This window comes from Anomalospiza imberbis, chromosome 18 (assembly GCF_031753505.1).
Source record: "Anomalospiza imberbis isolate Cuckoo-Finch-1a 21T00152 chromosome 18, ASM3175350v1, whole genome shotgun sequence".
Taxonomy (NCBI): Eukaryota; Metazoa; Chordata; class Aves; order Passeriformes; family Viduidae; genus Anomalospiza; species Anomalospiza imberbis.
The window spans coordinates 8,444,584-8,464,038 of record NC_089698.1 but is presented as its reverse complement, the minus strand read 5'-3'; the positions used below and the strand labels follow the sequence as shown (position 1 = coordinate 8,464,038).

Genomic DNA, 19,455 nt, shown 5'->3' with positions numbered 1-19,455 from the left:
GACAGGGATGAGGCAGGCAGCTGGAACTAGTGACTGTGACTCAGACTCCTTAGTTACATGGTTTGTTAGAGCAAACAAAGCCTCAGAGTACTAGGAAAAATGGGAACAGGTTTGATAAAGATCCTTCCAATCGGCCTGTTTATTTTCATTTCTTGTGTGGACTCAGCAAACGTTTCTGCAGAGTGAAGCACTCTGCACAGGAGCATCTGCATACACAATACTGCTAATATCATGAGCTTGCGATAGTTAACAGCAAGTTTCCATGCTGAGAGGTGTAGTAACTGTCTTAAACCAAAATGTCATCTCTCTCACCATAAGCCAGAGCAATGGTGAGCACAAGTGTGCACAAAACAACCATTGCTGTCTTGTTTTTTTCCAATAAGAAAAAAATCTCATTCCCTTTACCCATATCTATAGATCCAGCAACAGTTCTTAATATGAATGATACCTTAAATATAGCACTTCTAGCACTTATCCACATTTTTTTTCTTTGCTTTTCCCCCAAAACGGATCATACACAGCCCTGTACTTAGCAAAGAAATCCTTGGTTTTAAGTTTCACTTCAGTGAAGCCTTTCAAGCAAACCACTCTAAAAATTGGTCCCAGCAGTATTAAGACTGTACTGCCTACCAAACATCCCTCCATGTCAGATGCTGAACCCATCTCCCTGAATCCTTTGTCTTTGATTTTTTGCAGCCACCAAGAAGTCTCAGCACATCTGAGCCTGGCAAATGAGAGAAGGCCAGAAAGCCACTATTGGTCATAAAAGTAGAAGGCCTAATAGACTCAAAGTTCTGCAAACTGCCTGTATTGCATCCAAATCTCTCCAAGCTGAAGATGATCTAATGGGAAAGCAGAGTTTACTCACTTTCAGAATTCTTTTGCTGCTTTTCCTCAACCCCTACTTCTTATTTTGACTGTTCTGTTCCTCTGCCTTCTTCACTTGAGACTTCAAGCATTATTTAAACTCAGCTTACAGACTGCAGGGAGGTCACTCTATGTATGTTTCCAAAATCCACCTCTTCCCAGCAAGGCTCCCATCCTGCTGGCTTTGTCCCGCAGCCCTGCACAGAAGTGGTCCAGGGCTGCAGATACCTCGGGCACATTTGGCCAGCCCTCCCTGACAGACAGCTTCTCAGCCTGGGGGATTACAGCCCCAGCGCGTTATGAAAGGCAGCCCAGCAAGGTCATGGGGTGTTGAAAACTTTGCTACAGTCCAAAGCACAGGATCTTCCTCCTTTCCTTCCCTACACGCTATTCTTGTCAAGGTCAAGGATTTCCTGGCAGTCCTCAAAGTACACAAATTATAGGCTTTTGTCATGAATTAAGACTTAAAACTTTGCTTCATTTTAAGAAAGTAGAAGGGGTGGAGCAGGGCAGGGGGAAAGGTACTTTTGTCTAAGATTTGGTTTTGAAAAGGGGATTGACAGCCTAGGTATGTGCTTTACCCTCTAATCCGAAAGCTCCTCAGGACAGGACCCTTAAAAGTATTTTATGCTGAACCATATACAGAGCAAGAGAACCGGCAGCTCCCTGCATCCGTTCCAGTCTGCTCAGCTCCTCCTAAATCAACACTGCCAGAAGGCAAGACAGCACTATAACAAATTAGCACTGCTCACAATTTGTTGAAGTTGCTGTTGCATTGTTTGTTTATTTAAAACACGCGCAAGCACACACACACAAACCTCCCGAGCCTGCTCTCTGCTGCCATCCCCCAAACTCCAGATTTGTAGTCTCAAAGAGGCGAGCAAAGGCTGTGGATTAAACCCATGCAGAGCAACAGCCACTGTGCTGGGACTCTGCTTGGGTTTTGCTCTTTCACTACAAGCAAAGCCAAAGAATGCCCACCTTATTCCAGCCTGGACCATGCTGTAGAAATCCTTATTTCAGCACCTGACTAGGGAAGTGTTGTTAAGAAAAAGAAAGAGCCACAGGCTTGAAAGGACCCAGCGCTAATAAAACTCTTAGTACTAATGCTATTTATGAACATCCAAGGGATAATCTGCACCCCTTATCAGCCCACAAGATTATAAGATCTTTAAAATAGGAAACATGTCTTACTTCATAAAGCACTGTATAAATTTACAAAGCACAATATTATCGGCAATAAATAATTGTCAAAGTTGAGCAGAGAGGTGGCTGTAAAACCTGAAGCACCATCACTGTTCCCATTTCATTCTGAGCTCTGTGTATACTTGTATAGCACAGTGCATACTTGTGCTGACTTGGTCTCTTATGCACCAATCTGGTTTTATTTTCAGGGATTATTTGTGAAATGTGCTATGCTTTTACTCACAGTGGAGAAAGTAATGTTTGATCATGAGGTGATCACAATGAGGGTGATTTTAAAGAGCTGTAGTAGATTCTTATCCTTCCACCAAACACTTCAGTTTGCCAGCCTGTGTCAGTGTGCCAGCAATGATTCCTCTACACAGCATTTCTATCTGTAGGCAATTAGCACACACAGAGCACTCTACTATCAGAGCAATTGCTCACCAGCTCCATCATGTAGCCTGTAGAGAGAGCTACCCTTTTATTTCTCTTGGTTTATATGACAATAAGCTCTGGGCTGCTGCAGGCATACTTTAGAGGACAGTAAAGTCAGCGTCATCCACTCAAATGCTTACATGCTTTCGTTCAGTTTTTTTTTTGTTTTTGTTTTTTTTTTTTTTTTTTTTTAGAGAAGTTTTTTTGTCTTATGAATGCTCTAAATGTTTTCATTTCTGGCTGCTGACTGATAACTGCATCATCCAAAGCATCCCTGCTTATTTGGGTTGAGCATGGCTTTGGTTTCTGGACAGGTGAATGCCACAGATACCACAGCTATCTCTACCAGTTTAACAACAATTAAGGAAATTAAGAGATTTTGTATTCAAATTGAGTCCTTTGCACTGACTTCTGCTGGTGCCAAAACATCATTATTTTATTCTTCAGATAACCCATAATTTATCAAATGTTTAAATACTCAAGCTTAAGTATTTCAAAAGCTACTTGGTTTATATTTGTCACCTAAGGAAATTACTAAGCAATTTGTGCAATTTTTTCCCTGCCAGAAAAAAAAAATGCCTCAAAGAGCAGAGCCGAATGCATCACCCTTCCTTCTTTCATCGTAATTAAAACCATCTCATTGGTAATTATTGTCCTCAAGGTGGGCGTGGGGGAGTGAAAATCTGTAACAGATTCTATTTTTAGAAGATAACCTTGGGAAAAACAGGAGGTACCAGAGAAACAGGCATGAGGGGTGAAGTTATGACAGTACTGAAACTAGCAGGAGACACAGGTGTACCAGGTGTCTGTGCCAGAGAGCTCTGAGAACACAAATGTGGCCACACCTCCTGCAAGATTTAGGCTTGGCTGGCAGGTTTCAGAGGCACTCAGAATTCACAGAGACAATTCACATATTTAAAAGTTTGAGCAAGAGTTTAAAAAAAAACAAAACCAAAACCAAACCCACACTAAAAGGTTATTTTAAAACTTTGCTGGATCACTTCCCACGGAGTTCTCGCCTCTCAGCAAGGAAAGCGTTTAAAGGAACGAGAAAACCAACCAAAAAGCCAACCAGAACCAAACCCTAAAAACTGCCAGAGAGGTGGGAACTTCCCTTACACAGATGGAACAACACAGCAGTTTTACATAAATAGGATCTGAATCTGGCCCAAGGGTTATACACGTACAAACTTCTGCTCACAGCCACAGCAAACATCAATACCACACCTTAGAGTGGAAGGAAAAAGCAAAATTCTTCCATCCTTACCACTTCCAGCAGAGCCCAGTGATATAACAGCATCAAGAGACGCCCAGAGGATGCAGAAAGTACTCTTAGTGAGGATACATTTGGACTAAAGCCTCTCTTGGCAATGTGCATTCCCAAACACCTGTATCTAGGATTCAGCTGTTTTCAGCCCCTGGCTGCACATTATTCAGCCACATGCAGTCCTGTCACAGAGAAGGGCTGAATAAATTGTGGCATTGTTACACCACAGTGCAGGTGCTCGGAAACACACACATCCTGAGGCTTGTGCCTCCCCAGCCATAGGGATGTTCTGATGCCAGCCAACTTTCCCTGACCCACCAAGTCAGACCACCTTGGCTTAATCTATTCCCTTCTCCAGGCATTTTCTTGGCAGGCACTTCACTCAAAGAACATGTTTTAACAGCAGGAAAACCACCTCAAAATCCCAAACCAAACAAGTCAACACCTCTGAAGAACCTGAATAAGTCACATCGCTCTTATCAAAAGGTATCCTCCATCAGAGATGCTAACATGGCTTTCACACACCTACCTTCTCTGGAACCTCATGTAAGAAGCCTGACAGTAATGCCAAATCCCCAGACCCTTCCAGGAGCAGTCACTGCACACCCAGACCTACCCCAGACAATCAAAGTCTTGTAACAGGGTATGCAATGTGAAAGTTTAATCTTGTGTAGGCAAGAAATGGCAGGGACTTGCCTACTGAAAAATTAGGAGGTATATAGTAATTAATCAATTTGATTTAAAAGAGCCAGCTGCCTGTGTGAATGCTGGCCCTGGCAGAGACAGTCCCAACCCTACGCATTTGCTTACAAATAGGCAAGGTGCTTTGGCACAGCTACTGAATCCTTTGAAAAAGTTGGTTTTGACATGTTGGAAAAGGTCTTGGATTTGTCAGCTGCTCTCTAAGCAGGAGGCAATTGAGACGACACACCCAAGAACTGCAGCAGACACCACTTAAAAATTTGTCTTCATTATGTTCTAATTTTTACACAACTTTCTAACATTAGCAATAGCCAGATGAAATTTTTCATGTTTCTAAAAACAGAGGAGAGGTCAGGAAAACACCGTTACACATAATTTGTTCTTTCTCTAGTGATAGAGTCCAGAGTCCTGGCCCAGGGTTTCTACTTATATTTTTCCTGTGATTCTTAAGCCAACAAACCAAATAGAGTTAGCTGTCAAGTTTAGTGGGTTTCAAAACAAAACGTGTATTAGAAGGGGGATTTTTAAATTATCATATTATTTAAAGGATTTAGTGAGGAATCTAAAAATCTGTGGAAGAGTTTGTTGGAGGGGGATTAGAAAGAGAAGAGCCTTATAAAAACAACCCAATCACAGGTTTTGTTCCTCTTCTCCACATAAAATCATAGAATCACTTTGGCTGGAGAAGACCCCTAAAATCAAGTCCAGCCATTAACCCATCACTGCCAAGTCCACCTCTAAACTGTGTCCCCATGTGCCCCATCTACATATCCTTTCGATAATCTCCAGGGATGGCAATTCCACCATTTCCTTGAGAAGCCTGTTGCAATGCTTGATAACCCTTTCCTTGAAATTTTCCCTCATATCCAACCTAAATCTCCCTGGTGCAACTTGAGGCCATTTGCTCTTGCCCTACTGCTTTTACTTGGGAGAAGAGACCAACCCCCATCTGGCTACAACTTCCTTTCAACCTTGTTGAACCTCACCCAAGTGGCCTCAGTCTATGGATCCAGCCTGTCCAGATCCCTCTGCAGAGCCTTCCTGCCCTCCAGCAGATCAACACTCCCACCCAGCCTAGTGTGACCTGTGAGCTCACTGAAAATGCCCTCAATTCCCTTGCCCAGATTTCTGATAAGGGCATGTACACTAAAGCCTGCCTTCCATTAGGGAAACAAATCCAAAAGACCTGGAAAACACTGCACTGAGACACATGGTGGGGAGGTTCCGAGAAGCAAAGCAGCAGCTGAAGTTATATGGAAATAACAACAACGTTCACAGAAGTTCCCCTTGGATACATGTCAGCATGTGGGAATGAAGGATTAAGATTGAGTATTTGCATTTCCCAGTCAGATGCCAAGATAGCAAAGCTGGCAGACTGAGGTGTTGTGGCATTCCTTGAAGGGAGTCTCCAGCCATGAACACTGTGTGTACAGAGCTCTTCTGCTTGCAAGTGTCTCTCTCTCTCTCTCTCTAACAGTGAGTATTTTGAATTTTTAAAAGTGTGCTCTAGGTTAGTGCTTATAAAAGTAAAGCATTAACAGCTCCAACATAGCACAGGCAGCTGGGCAAGCTCTGCTGACAGACCCTTGCCAACACAACCCCAAATTAATCCTGTGCTGTGCTCCCAACCCACACACGGCAAGCAGGTAGAACCATGGTGCCAACTGCTTCAGTCAGCGCGTAAGAGCAAAGTGCCATGTTATTAACTCTTCCAAAGGCCACAGCAGAGCATTTTGATCCCTGCATACAACAGACACCTGAATAATTAAAGTGCAGGGCTGAATCCTCTGTCAGACATGGCTTTTAAAATAAGATGTAGCACTTCTGCATCATGGCCCTCTACAACAGATCTCAGTGCTTTTATGCTGCTTTTTTAAAGGCCAGCATTAACATTGCCAGTGATACATTACTTACCAGGTGGAAAAAAATTCCAAACCAAACCACAGAAAAATAGAGCCATCATTACAGAGGATGAGGCATCATGATCTGTTTTAGGGCATCTAAGTCAGAGCCACCACCTAAAAGGTCAGGTCTTGCCTTCTTTCTGCATCAGCCCCGGTCTGGCTCAGCCTTACAAACCTCATGGTCTTCAGGGCAGCACAACAGAGCAAGAAGCAAAGCAAGGCCAAGGATAAGGTACAGTCTTGAGCAAAGCTGGTTGTAAAGCCAAATCCTACGTGTCAGAGGTCACAGCAGTAACTGAGGATTGTGCTTCAACCCCCGAAACATCCTCAGGTATCCAGGAAGGCTGCTGACAATAGGTGAAAGGTGGTCGTGAGACAGAGGAACAATGAAGAAAAGGTTCTTGGAATTGTTGTTGACACTGTGTGGTGCATGCACAGTGAGAAGGCAGAGCAGAGCAGCACTGGGATCAGGAAGAGCTTCAAGAGAATATTCCTGTGGGCCTTTGGGCCTGAAATTCTCCAACACCTCAGCTTCCATGGTCAAAAGTGAAATCAATGCCTAACTACACAAGATGCTTCCACTTTGTAATGACCTTCATTTCTAGGTAATTAATTGTAGTTGACTTCCTCTTTTGGAACTTTGTAACAGCCCAGCAAGAATGCAAGTCTGGACGTTCTCCCCAAAGTCCCCCAAATGCATCAGAAACTGGAATCTGCTGCAGGGCTGCAGTACATTGTCTCAGCAGATTCAGTCAGTAACAAGGTCTTCTGAAACAAAGTGTAATCAGCATTTCTGCCTGGACTTGCCAAAAGACCTTAATGCAAATAGAACTGCAGGAAAATTAGGGTGGACTCTAGTGGCTGCCTCCCCCTCAGGGTTTTGGTTTTTCTGTTGTTTTTTTTTTTTTTTCCTTCAATCCTGATGAAATTCATTACAGTTGCATTTAAACTGAGGTTGTGATTTAAATTTTCCAAAGCAGGCAGGACAGGTTTGAAAGCCTGATATATCAGACTGTGTGTGTTTCCTGAGAACCAAGGTAGCTGCAGAGCCTTCCCCAAGGGGTGTCTAGTTGGTCCCCTCACCCCCTTTGACATGTTTGCTGTCACATAGGCCAGTGGATTCCTGGCAAGTTGAGCAGGCTTGCTCCTTACAGCCAAGCAGCTTCACATTCAAACATGCCACTAGATTCCTTGAAGGTATTTACAGTTTACTTTTTAGTGCTACTTTAAGTTCAAAGGGGCTAGTAAAGCCCCATTAAGCCATTTACATCAAACTGGTTAGTTAATTATCCTGTTGCAGGCTTTAAATTAGCAATTTATAACCCCTTCCCTGGAGATGCCAGTATTTGGAAACAACTCAGCCAGGATATTTTGCAGGGTGCAGTTAAGGAAAAAAAAACACCACTAAACCAAACTAAGCCACCCCCAACACACACACACACACACACACAAAATATCCCAAAACAACCCAGAATCTTCAGTTTTTGATTGCACAGATATTAACTTTGGGAGAATCCAGTAGGAACAGAGGAGGTGAGGGAGAGCCCACTTTTACCAGCTAGCAGGGATAGTGAGGCTGTGTCTACCTTAGGCTATGTAGCAAAATGTGATTTGCAGAGGCCCAAAGCCAGCCTGGGAGGCACCACAGCTAGAGGGGGATGATTCTTTCCTTACAACAAGATATTCTGCTTCTCAGTAGCATAATCAAAGGTAATTTTACATTCATATGTACAAAAATGTGTCTGCCCAAAAGGAAGAAAAACTATTTGAGGGTTTGGATCTAGTCAAACTGAACACCAGCATACAGCTGCAGTCCTCTTTCAGGTTAGGATTAAAAAGATATATATTTATACCCCCTTGTCATAAGGGTCAATGACCCCATGGGCCAAGTGAGGCTGGAGCTGAGGAGTCTCCATTCCCAGGATCTCCTCCCCTGCCAACAACCTTTAGTTTCTGAGAAGGAGACTCTGTCATCCACTCAGGGACTGGTTATTCCAGACCACCACACTCAGAGTGCAAAGCTGTTACAGAAGAGAATTACCACCTTCCCTCAAAATACCTGACTGCCCAAACTAACCAGGTCCTAGAGCACAACCCTCCTCCTTCTTTCCACCAGCCATTAATTCAGTTCTGCAAACAATTGACATACTGGATGTGTACCTGAAAATCTTATTTAAAATAAAGATGGGAGGGAAAGACTGCCCAGTTGCTACTATTTCCACACAACAATTTATCAAATGTAGGAGAAGCCTTGGCCCCAATCCTGGGAGCTGTCCCAAACCAACAAGCACTTAACACCTCACCAAGAGCAGGAATCCATGGAAAGAAGGGCCATGTGGAACGAGACTAAGGCAAACTAGGAGATTTCACATTAACATCAAAAAAAGGCACATCAAATTTGAGAGAAGAATTCCATTCTACTTGAAAGACATGACAGACAGATGGAATCAAGTCATATGACAGACCCTGCAATTTCTTTTTCCTTCATCTTAATAATCCCCTTTTCAATAGCAAAAAAATTATTCTCTGCCAAACAAGTGTCAGATAAACTTCAAAAAGAGATAAAAATCTGAGCATTTTAATTCTTTATGCTATGCAACCATGAGGTTTAGTTTGTAATTACTTGCTGCTTCTTACGGAGAGTAACTGTTTCACAGTAAACTTTGGGATGGGGGCAGATGGGAAGAAGAGAGGGAAATAAACTCAGAGATTTCAAACCAAAGTCACAAAATATTTTTGCAAAAAATTTGTAAGATGGTATGAATTTTATGTAATTTACTGCTCTAAACTGCAAGACAGAGGCAGTGTAATAAAAATACTGGTAAACACAACACAAAATCTAAATTATCTAAAGGACTGAAAAACCCAACCCCACACATAGATGACATTCTCCGAATTCTCTGCCCTTTCTTGGGAGCAGTTACACCCAAACCATCACTCAGACCAGAGGCTGTTCTCTCCTGCAAACACCAGCCTGGCCTTTGAAACAGCCCGGTGCTAACAGGCTACAGGGCTGTCTAATATTAGGGAATTATAAAATAATGTGCAACTGGGGAGAAAGAAGAAAGCAAAGCCCTCCTGAGGATAAAATGAGAGTCTTCCCTGCTCCACCAAAACCTTCCATTTCCAAGGCATGCAGTACCCAGCCTGTGCCTAGAACAGGTGTGTCTCCTTAAATACCTCCCATGTCACACTTGTGTCTCATGGACACAGTCCTGCGGGATTATATTAGTACCAGTGCATACCAGCTGGAGCTACCCCCGCCGGTGTCCTGTGACTCCTCGCACGGGGGGAGCCGCTCTCGCCGCAGGCACGGCCCCTTTGCCACATGATCCCGGAGACAGACAGACATACAGCGACCCTGCCACCGCTGCTTCCCAGCACTTGTGCTCCAGGGGCCGACCCAGCGCAGGGACAAGCAAGAGACCTCCTCCAGAGCAGGAAGGAGGCACTGCCGGGAGACAGTGAGAGCAGGCTCCGAGTATCCTTTTCTTTCCCTCCCCTGCGCTTTTTACCAGCAAATTCTCAACCAATTTATGCCAAATAGACACGCTGAAGACCTCCTTTAAATAAAAAAAGATGCGCGGCCGACAGAGGAAAGTCCACTCAGCCATTCCCAAGCAGAAAATGCTGACAGGGCACAATGCAGGTATGGCTAAAGCAGGATGAAGGAAGAACAAAGGAGAGCGAGCCTCATACATCTTCAAGTCAGGGCAGAAAGGCACCCCTTGGCAATTTCAACCTAATTCATCACTAACCTTGGAGCATGCTAGCTGCTAGCCTAAGCAGCTGAAAGAGATAGTAAGAAAATTTTTATGGCAGCAAACACATTAGTGACGTTTTTTGTGTCATGAGTGGCACAGATAATACAAAGGGAAGAGCTACTTGGTTTTACCTATAGCTCTGCATCACAATTCAAGAGAATTCTTCAGCATGAAGAACTGCCCCAATGCCATCCATCATGAAAGGGATTTTGTAGTACTGATCAGGGAGCCAGAGCACCAACAGATGTGAGAAGCTGCTGAGCAGCACACATGGGCTAAGAGGCAGAGCCCTGTAGGGCCCTTCTCAGTCCTCCTCAGCAGCGTTAAGTGCTTTCATTTTCCAGAGAACAATTCTTGCAAGAGCTTTTAGGAGAGAGAGTATGTGAGTAAAAATGAATAGACCAATCTTGGTGAAAAGCCTAACTTACAAGGAATCTATCACATCCATTAATTATTACACTGTTTGATTCCAGTTTCCAGTACACATCAGGTTTATCTGCTCATCCCTACAGTAACTGGCTCCAGGCATTACAATCATCTGTTGGGGAGAAGGCATTGCCAAGCTAAACGTTCTTCTAAAGTACTTTTTCAGTCCACCTCTGCTTTATAACCCCTCAAGGAACTGGGTGAAACAGAAGGTTCAATGAACTCAGCTCATCAGTCCAGTGCAAGTTGGAAGCAAAGCGAAATTCTCACATACTTTACATCCCATTCATCTCACTGGCCATTTCTGTTCAAATAAATCTAGAATAAGGATATTCCATCATGTTTCATTCTCAAACACATGAGCAGGACCTCAAAGCCCCCCAAATCCATCTACCCCTACAAACACCTTCTTGTTACTGGCATTTCTCAGTTTCCAGAGGCCTCAAGTCCGTAGCCATAAAATTCAGCATTAACTGCCAGGTGAACTCTTACTACTTAGCCAACTATTTATTATACTGAGTCCTTCACTACCAGGCAAACATCAGCTGCAAATGCCACCCCATGTTCTCAGACACCAGGACTTTAAATGCTGAACAGCCTCCTATAACCAAAATTTAGCATCTTTATGTTTTCTTTATTCTTTGTCAGCCACAGTGTTAGGGGCTTCCTGGCCAGTTAGCAGCCAGCCTGAGCTCTGCAGCAGGTAAGAGCAGTTAGCAGCCAGGTAAGAGCTCTGAACTTCACACATTTGTCAGGAAATCTTAGAATACAGACTGTCCTGTAGTTCTCAAGCAGCTTGAAACCAAGTTAACAGAGCAGGTCTGGGTCCCCAAACAGACAAATGGAGAATGGAGGTCCAGCTGTATTTCATAACTGTGCCACATAGAAAATGTGCACTTCAGGAACCTTGAGACTTGGTGACACACCTAACGCAGAAAGGATTACTTAAGAAGCCATATTTAAAAATCCCCACATTTAGTACAGGAGTGCAATCATTCACTTCATTTTTCTACAAGCAAAAATTTTTCAGACTTTGGGAAAACTAGGCCTTCTTATGAGCAACCCCTCTGCATACCCAGCGCCGTGTGTTCCCATAGGGAAAGTCTGAATTTCTAGGTGAGACCAAAACAGAACAACTCCTTAAAGTGGGAGTAGCTGAGAACAGAGCTGTCCACGCGCCTCTGTACAGGCCTCCATCCAAATTATCAACTCCTACTCCTGTCAGTACTTGCTAGCCTTTAATCCAACTGAGGTTCTTCACCAACCTCCAGCTATTTCATGACGTGCCTGTCTTGGGGCATAAAATCCTAGAGAGTGTCCCCATAAATCAAGCACATTTGTTATATAATTGAAAAAGTCTTAAAGGAGAAAAAAAAATCCTGCTGCTATTAAGAAGAAATTTAATGATCTAGAGCAAAGCAGTGATTAGCCAGATAGCTATTCTTTTTTATTGAGCAACCAGACTCATAATTAAGGTGTTTTTTCTTAAAATAATATATAAATAAACTACTGGAAAGTTTTACACAACTTTAACTGGTGGAATTTCAGAGTTCAAATAAATTACAAGCTATTTCACTGTTGGACTCTGTCTCTAAGGCCATAATTAATTTTAATGTTCAAATTTGCAGTGAAAAAACACGTGACCAGGAATAAAATAGGAAAAACCTCTTTAGGGCTCTCTCGCAGTTTGTATCAACAATACAGAATAGAGGAAAATAGGAGGCCAGGTGCACTTATGTTCAAAGGTATCTTCAGCCTTACATACTTTGAGAAGTATTTAAAACATAAGAAATTCAAAATTCACTTGCCCCCATTTGCGGGGAGGCTAATGGAAATGAGAGAGAGGAAGGGGAAGGGAAAAAAAAAGAGATGAACTGTTCCATTAGAGACTTCATATATGAACACACAGAGAGAATTTCCTTTATCTGTGTATCAAACCATTGCAAATACAGGAAAAGCCAGGGCAATGCCAGCAGCTAAATGTGCTTTCACTTATTTATTTATTCAGAGAGCATTCAGTGGTAGAGGAGACTAGATTTAAATAAAAGTAGTTAAGAGCTACCAATTTTCATCTTGTTTTACATTTACACTCTAGGTCATGAAGGATGATCAGTGCCTGGTAACTACTAAACCATATTTATTTGCAACCAAATATAATCTGCTCTCAATTTGGTCTTATTTTCTGCTAACCAGAGCTGCACTATCTCCAACTGAAACATTTAGTTCAGTTCCTAGGTATTTATCCAGCTAACATTTCTCTTCTTTTTATAATTTTAATAAACAGCCAACGACTTTCATTAGACATTTTCTCATTTGAATCATAATGCCTGAAAATTCAAGAAGTCATGATCCATTGAAATTTTTTTACTTCATTCTTGTATCTACCATATTAAGCACTTAAGTCCAAACATGTTTAATATTTAAAACAAACATTTTCATAAAGAAAAGTAAGCTGTAGCTGATGATTTAAAACTGAATTCACATTGTCCCATCCTTCAGAATCTAGAGCTACCAGATGTTGGCCTCCCATTAGATCTAGTACTTATCCACCAGCTTAGAAAAGGAGAACAAGCATCCTGAATTTCTTAAGCTTTCCTTATTTTCTCAACTGAAATATTTTACTGATTAAATTTTTTTTAAAAAAATCTGCAAAAAACAGCCTGAAGGTTGCCTTGCAAAGGCAGCTTCATCAGTCAGAATAAACTCTTGCTCCTCATGTACAGGGACAGACTTTCTGCAATTCAGCATTCTGTCTTTCCTTAAACCTTTGGCAGAACACAAGCAGTGTCTAAATAAAGACAGATCTAAGCTAATTAAGATGTATGAAAATTGCTTAAGGCAGCCATTGTAATTTAAAGTTCCTCTTCCTAGTTATTAAAAAGATTGTTCAATTCAGTAGCTTTTAGTTTTTACATCTACAGTGCATTTGACTTTTGTGCAATATCCCACAAACTGCCATCAAAGACCACTAAAACCAACAAAAGCAAGAGGTGATGCATCCATTTCCTACCATACACATTCTGCTTCACTTGGCCTGTGTACTGAGAGGCTGTGATTGCTCCTGTCCACATTTTGTTTAGTAACTTACATTAGAGAAAAATCTTATTTCCAAGAAAAATCTTAATACACATGCCAAAATAATAAGATAAAGCTTAATTTTCTATCAGGAAGATGGCAGAGAAACAGAAGACAGATCTTCACCTGATCAAACACAATGTTATGTGCAAAGTGCAGAAGAAACAGGTTTTCATGGAACCTTCCCATGCTACTTCAGATTCATTTTTGCCTTCATAATCCATTATATTCGTCAAACCACTTCTGCACTAAGTTCCTTACTTGTTTATTCTTTCCCAAGATAGCACTTCCATTTATAATATTCACACTTTAATTGTTTGCACAGACATGTCAAGCTTAGGAAACCTGAAATGAAATCTTTCCTTTTGCCAGCTGTATGGTGGAAGATGCTGTTCAAGCTCACCCATGGCCACATGTTCATCATCCAGTAATCTGGCTGAGGTGATAAAGCAGGAGTAGTGCTGTACTGGACATGGTGCCCTGCTCCTCATCATGCTGGACCACTGTCATGTGTGCAGCTTGGACACTGAGACAATCTCCCAGGATAATTCACCAGTACTGCTGGTTTCAAGTTGTGGCTGGAGAGCAGATGCACAGAACACATCGCTCCGTTCTTACGGATTTTTGACAAAACAAATTCTGGATGCGCTGAAGGAATAAAACCAAAAAAACCTTTGCTCCTTGCTATAAACAGTGATTTTGCTGGTGTGGAGGGAGAAGCAACCAGGGGGAATAAAACTGCACATCTCTTCTTTAAAAGAAAGAGGACTTGTAACTTGGAAATAGTCTAGTAAGAACACAATTTCCCTTCCCTAATGAAGTTCCTTGTCCAGTATTAAAGGAAAGTAGTCTTTCAGTAGCATTTCAGCCACCTCAAAGGGCTATTTAAAAAATAACGTAGGGTTGTGATGTTTAAACAAGCTTTTCCACCAATTACTTAATAGCATCCAGAGACTTCAAGTAAGAAACAGGACTCTTCATACCAAGCAATTTATAGTAGCAATACACAGAGTGAGGCAGAGGACTTGAAGGGAAGGAAAATGCTGGGGGCAAGGAGAGAGGAGAAGTAAAAAACACAAGTAAGATTACTAAATATATCCAAAATCTAAAAACTGGAATAAAAGCCAATGCCCTGCATCAAAGCCCTCTGGAAACACAAACATTTAAAAAAAGTAATTTCTTCCTTGTTTACCCCATCAGATCAGATCCAGAGATCCAGCACCCCACTCTGGAGAGCCTTTGCTACCCCTCTGGCAGCCTTGTGCCCTGGAGTACTCCTGTGTGGCAGGTGATGACAGCTGACAGGTACGGACTTATTTGTCCCAGGACTGCCTGGAATGCGAACTCACAAGGGCTCTGTGAGCTGGAAGAGAAATCTCCCAAGAGAAGAAAGGAACTCTTGCTATTTTGCCTAGAAAAGCCTCCTCCAGAGAGAGGAGCCATGCTGGAAGGTGGCGAGTGATGCCTGCGCTGCAGCCGCTCTCCTCCCGGGGCAGGGGAATGCCACGCTGCAGCGCTCAGCTCGCTGCTCCCAGGTTCTTGTGGAAGCATTCCAAGCTACTCAGCTTCTGACAGCTCTCCAACTGCTCTTCCACACGGTATTGCTTTACATTACATTGCTTTCCCTGCCAGGAGGCACTGCTGTATTACAGTACAGTCGTCTAGCAAAATGTAAAACTGATTCTTTCACCTCCCAAATATCAAATTACTGTTGCTGCTGCACTCACGGCTACAAGCCCTCCTCTGTGTTACACTTTCCTGTTTTGATGCATATACAAGGGATTTTAGTATCTTCTCTTCAGCCTCCTTCCCAACTTCTGCTTCCTCCTAGTCCTTTCTGTGGAAGGCAGCCACCCTCAGCTTCCAACCCACGGTGTCACTGCTAGGCGAGTTAAAAATGCCCGAGTCATTAAGTGCATTATCAGTGACTGTAGCACCGAGAGGAGAAAGTGCAAAAAGTAACTGGAAACATTGTAGTTCTTACACTTTATTAAAAAGCTCAGCTTCCTGTTAACTCAATTTTAAAAAAGATGCCATCTACAGAGGCATTTTATAACACATTTTTAGGCATTTGACTCCTAATATCTTCATTTCAGTGTGCTTTACATTACCTGTGGGCTGCAAGGCAAAACTAGTTCCCTGCACTGCAGGGTAATGGTTTCCTTTCTAGTTTTGACCTATAAAAATAGCCAAATTAGTAGACCAAAAGGTCTATCCTTCTCTATTCTTCAGCAATAGCCAGAATAGGGCCAAAAAAAAAAAAAAAAAAAAAAAGTGAGGGACAGCAGAGAGGGAGGAAAAGCAATGACATAGAATACAGGCAGTCTTTTCCCTTCTTACAACCTGTGCAATTTTTAAAGATCTCCTGGTCCAGAGGTTGCATCCAGGCTATCACTTTTAATAAGAACTTATCTGTCCTTCATCGATTTTTCAATCTGTTTAGACTTCTGCTATCCATAACACCCTGTGGCAATGAGTTTCACGTGGTAACTGCTGCTTGACAGAGTGCCTTCTCTTTGCCTGCTTTGAATCAATTTTGCAAACACAGGAACTGTGAAGGATCACTCCCTACTCCCCTTCCCATTCATGACAATACAATGCATCTGTATTTCTGTAAAAAGTCATCTCTTCTCTATGGCAAAGAGAAATCACAGGGACTGACTTTTCTCTGGACCTTCTGTAGCCCTCCACTACCTTTGAAGGTGGTGATAAGAACTGCACAGTGCCTAAGACACTGGCACACCACGGATTTACCCAGCAGCATACTGATTGTTTCTGTTTGGTTTACCAGCTTGGGTAAACATCCAGAGTTTGTTGTTTCTTCACGGAGTTCAGCATTTCCTCCCAGCTGCCCATTTGTCTCTCCGTAAGAACTTTCTGGGGACTCCCTTCAGAGTGCTCATAAGTAGTCTGCTGAGGTAACAGGTGACATTTTTCTTATCCCAACAACTGCTGCCAAAGTTCTCTCATTTTTTACCCAATTCAAGTCAGTCAAAATCTCAGCTTTCAAATCTCTGCCATTTTTCAAAGTCTTCCCAAAAGCACAGCAGTTTCCAGTCACTCAAAGCTCATGGCTACTTTCTTTCACGTGTACACCCAGCAAGAAGGTCCAGAAAGCAGAGAAGCAAAAAGGACATGGTTCTCTCCAGCAAGCAGAGGGAAGCATTGTTGCATTAAAATCTATACAGACAAACCAAGGAAATTTTCTCAGTCTTGTTCCAGCCAATATACCAGTCTTAAGACATTTCCCAGGAGGCCCCACGTAACAGTGGCTGTCCTGAAGGATCAGTCAGACTTGGCAGTGCAATACACAAATCACTACCCAGCCTCATGAGCCCCTGCTAATCCCAAAAGATGTGCTTCACCAAACAGAGCTGCTCCATATAATTGCTTGGCTTATCTCCCCTCTCTTAGCAGAGCTACCATGGTTCCTAAAGGCCTTAAAATTAATGACAGATATGCTTGCAGATTAAAACCCCTCTACCTGTGTAGTGCTGTGTGCATCACTTGTTCACACAGCATTGCCATTCACAGTCCTCAGCTGCAGTTTCTCTGTGCTTCTTATAAGCAGCTCAAGTGCTGCTGAATTAGCAAACATTAGGAGGAAACATCAGAGCAGTTTGTTTGACCACAGTTTCAGAATTTCTGGCAGGCAGTTGTAACACATCAGGAGAAAAATAACAAAAACCGAAGTTATAAACTGAAATACTGTGTCTCAGCATACCCAACCAGAAAACCAAGCAGGTAATTTGAGCAAACAGACTCTTATGGAAACGCAGTTAACAAAAGTAGCTCAGGACACATTAACAAAATAACAGCAGAGACACATTTTACTTCCATTGTTACAAACCTCTGAATTTGAATGAGGTAACTAGAGAAATAACAACCTTTGTACATTGACAAAAAATCTACAACTACCCACGAGCATATGACAGTGTGAAAAAGCTGGAGGCATATTGAAACATTCCTTTCGGATATCTCATTGACTGAATATTTTGCACACAGTGCCTGCAAAAATACACTGGGTGTGTTACAATCTGTGAAGAAGAATCCCTTTCCTTCAGTTTCCTAAGGAAACAATGTGGGATAGAACATCCTTTTACTCAACAGGATGAGAAATTGCACCAAATCCCTTGTTGGAGTTCTGACATAAAGGCAATTCAGAAAATCAGCCAGAGACCTGCCCACACCCATCACCATGACTTTCCAAGACTGGAATGAGAAAAAGTTGTGTTTAAGTTTTGCACTCAGCTTCAAATGTCAGTCAACTCTATTTTCTCCTTGGAAATACATGCACAATACACACATACGTACAGCTCCCTTCTGATATTTCTTCTGAAATCCCTACTCTGACACTTCCCGTGGTGCTGAATCTGAGAGATGAGTCCCCAGTTAATTAACTCCCTGTATTATAAAATGCTGCCATCCCATGAGGGATCAGAAACAGCCAGAAGCTTGAACACAGAGAACACAACAGCCTGCTCACATTAAGCAGAAAAGTTATCACTGTAAAGCAGTTTGCAAAGAGTGCCTTAAACACTATGACAAGAAAGTGGCAGTCTGTTCAGAGCTACACCAAGCAGAGAAAAAAAGTTTGAGTCACTTGAGTCACAGAGCTAGTTCTTTGCTGTTCGCCAGAAAGGAGTGCACAAACAGGTGAGGAAGCAGATCAGATCTCCTGCCTTACACCTGGACACCTGTCAAGGCTTTGAGCTACAAAAAGTCAGCATGTACTGTTTGTTCACATCATCTTTCTTTGGTAACCAACTGAGAAGCTGCATTCTTCTTAGCAGTATCCAGCTCCAGTTGAATTTGTTTCATAGAATATCTGACTGAGAAGAATAAGGATGCCCTCCTTGAAATAAATGTTCTGGCCTCTTGTGGGCATAACTCTCCCAGCAGGAATTGACAACTGATAATGTTATCACAGAAAATACATTTAACCTCAGTTGTGCTAGTAAGATCCTCTCCTAATTGAAACTAAAAGATATCTGTTCACCTGGTATCTTCCACATTTATCCTGCCATTGCTCCAGAAGCAGAACTACTAGTAGTGAGGAAAGTCACCCATAGTAAGGGAATGGACTTTACTTCTAAGCCTCAGAAAAGGGACAATGGATGAATTGACTCTGCAATTTGAGAAGGGTACTTCTTATCATCTCTGACATTTGCATGAAACAGCTTCTCCAGCTCTTGGTTTAATGAATAAAGGAATCAGATCTTTCAATACATGTTGTAAATAACCACAAAGACTTGCCATCTGAAACAGCTATACATGGCTCTCTTTCTATATCCACCATTTACAAATAAAGATTTCTCAAGTGATCATCTTGGAGAGCTGAAATGGGCAGAGCTCAGTGTGTAGCCAAATTGAATCATCAAGGAAAAATTTGGACAACACAATGTTAAAAGTCTTGGAGACAGTTTGCAGTGGCTTCACCGTGTTCAGATTTTCCCTTAAGCAAATGTTTTTTCTAGCAAGCGGGTAATTTTCCTATTGTATCAAATTCCTTGATACCTACTTGGGAGAAAATTTAGAAAATTTGATCCATGAACATTTGCATGGCTTATTTTAGCTGTGAGAAGAATTCAAGTGAAGAGATGAAGAAACTTGCCTGCAGTGAAAATGGCAATTGCAGAGCTAAGGGGAGTGAGGATGGGGGTCCCTTCTGTCTCCTTGTCATTGTGCAGCTACAGGAAAGCACAGGCAAGAGGCCCTCAGCTGAAGGACAATGGTGGAGTGATCTGGCTTCAACCGCCTGAGCTCAAGCTGCTGCTCCCAGTCAGTAGCAGAATCATCACATCCATCCCTTCTCAGGGAGCCCAGAGCT

At 42.4% G+C, this 19,455-nt stretch overlaps 1 protein-coding gene and 1 long non-coding RNA gene across 5 annotated transcripts in view; one reads left to right on the top strand and one right to left on the bottom strand.

Moving 5' to 3' along the window:
• The window catches only part of HIC2 (HIC ZBTB transcriptional repressor 2), a 72,208-nt gene that overhangs the window by 11,731 nt on the left and 41,022 nt on the right, over nucleotides 1–19,455 (bottom strand). The window lies entirely within an intron of this gene.
• The window catches only part of LOC137484755 (uncharacterized), a 134,805-nt gene that overhangs the window by 107,323 nt on the left and 8,027 nt on the right, over nucleotides 1–19,455 (top strand). The window lies entirely within an intron of this gene.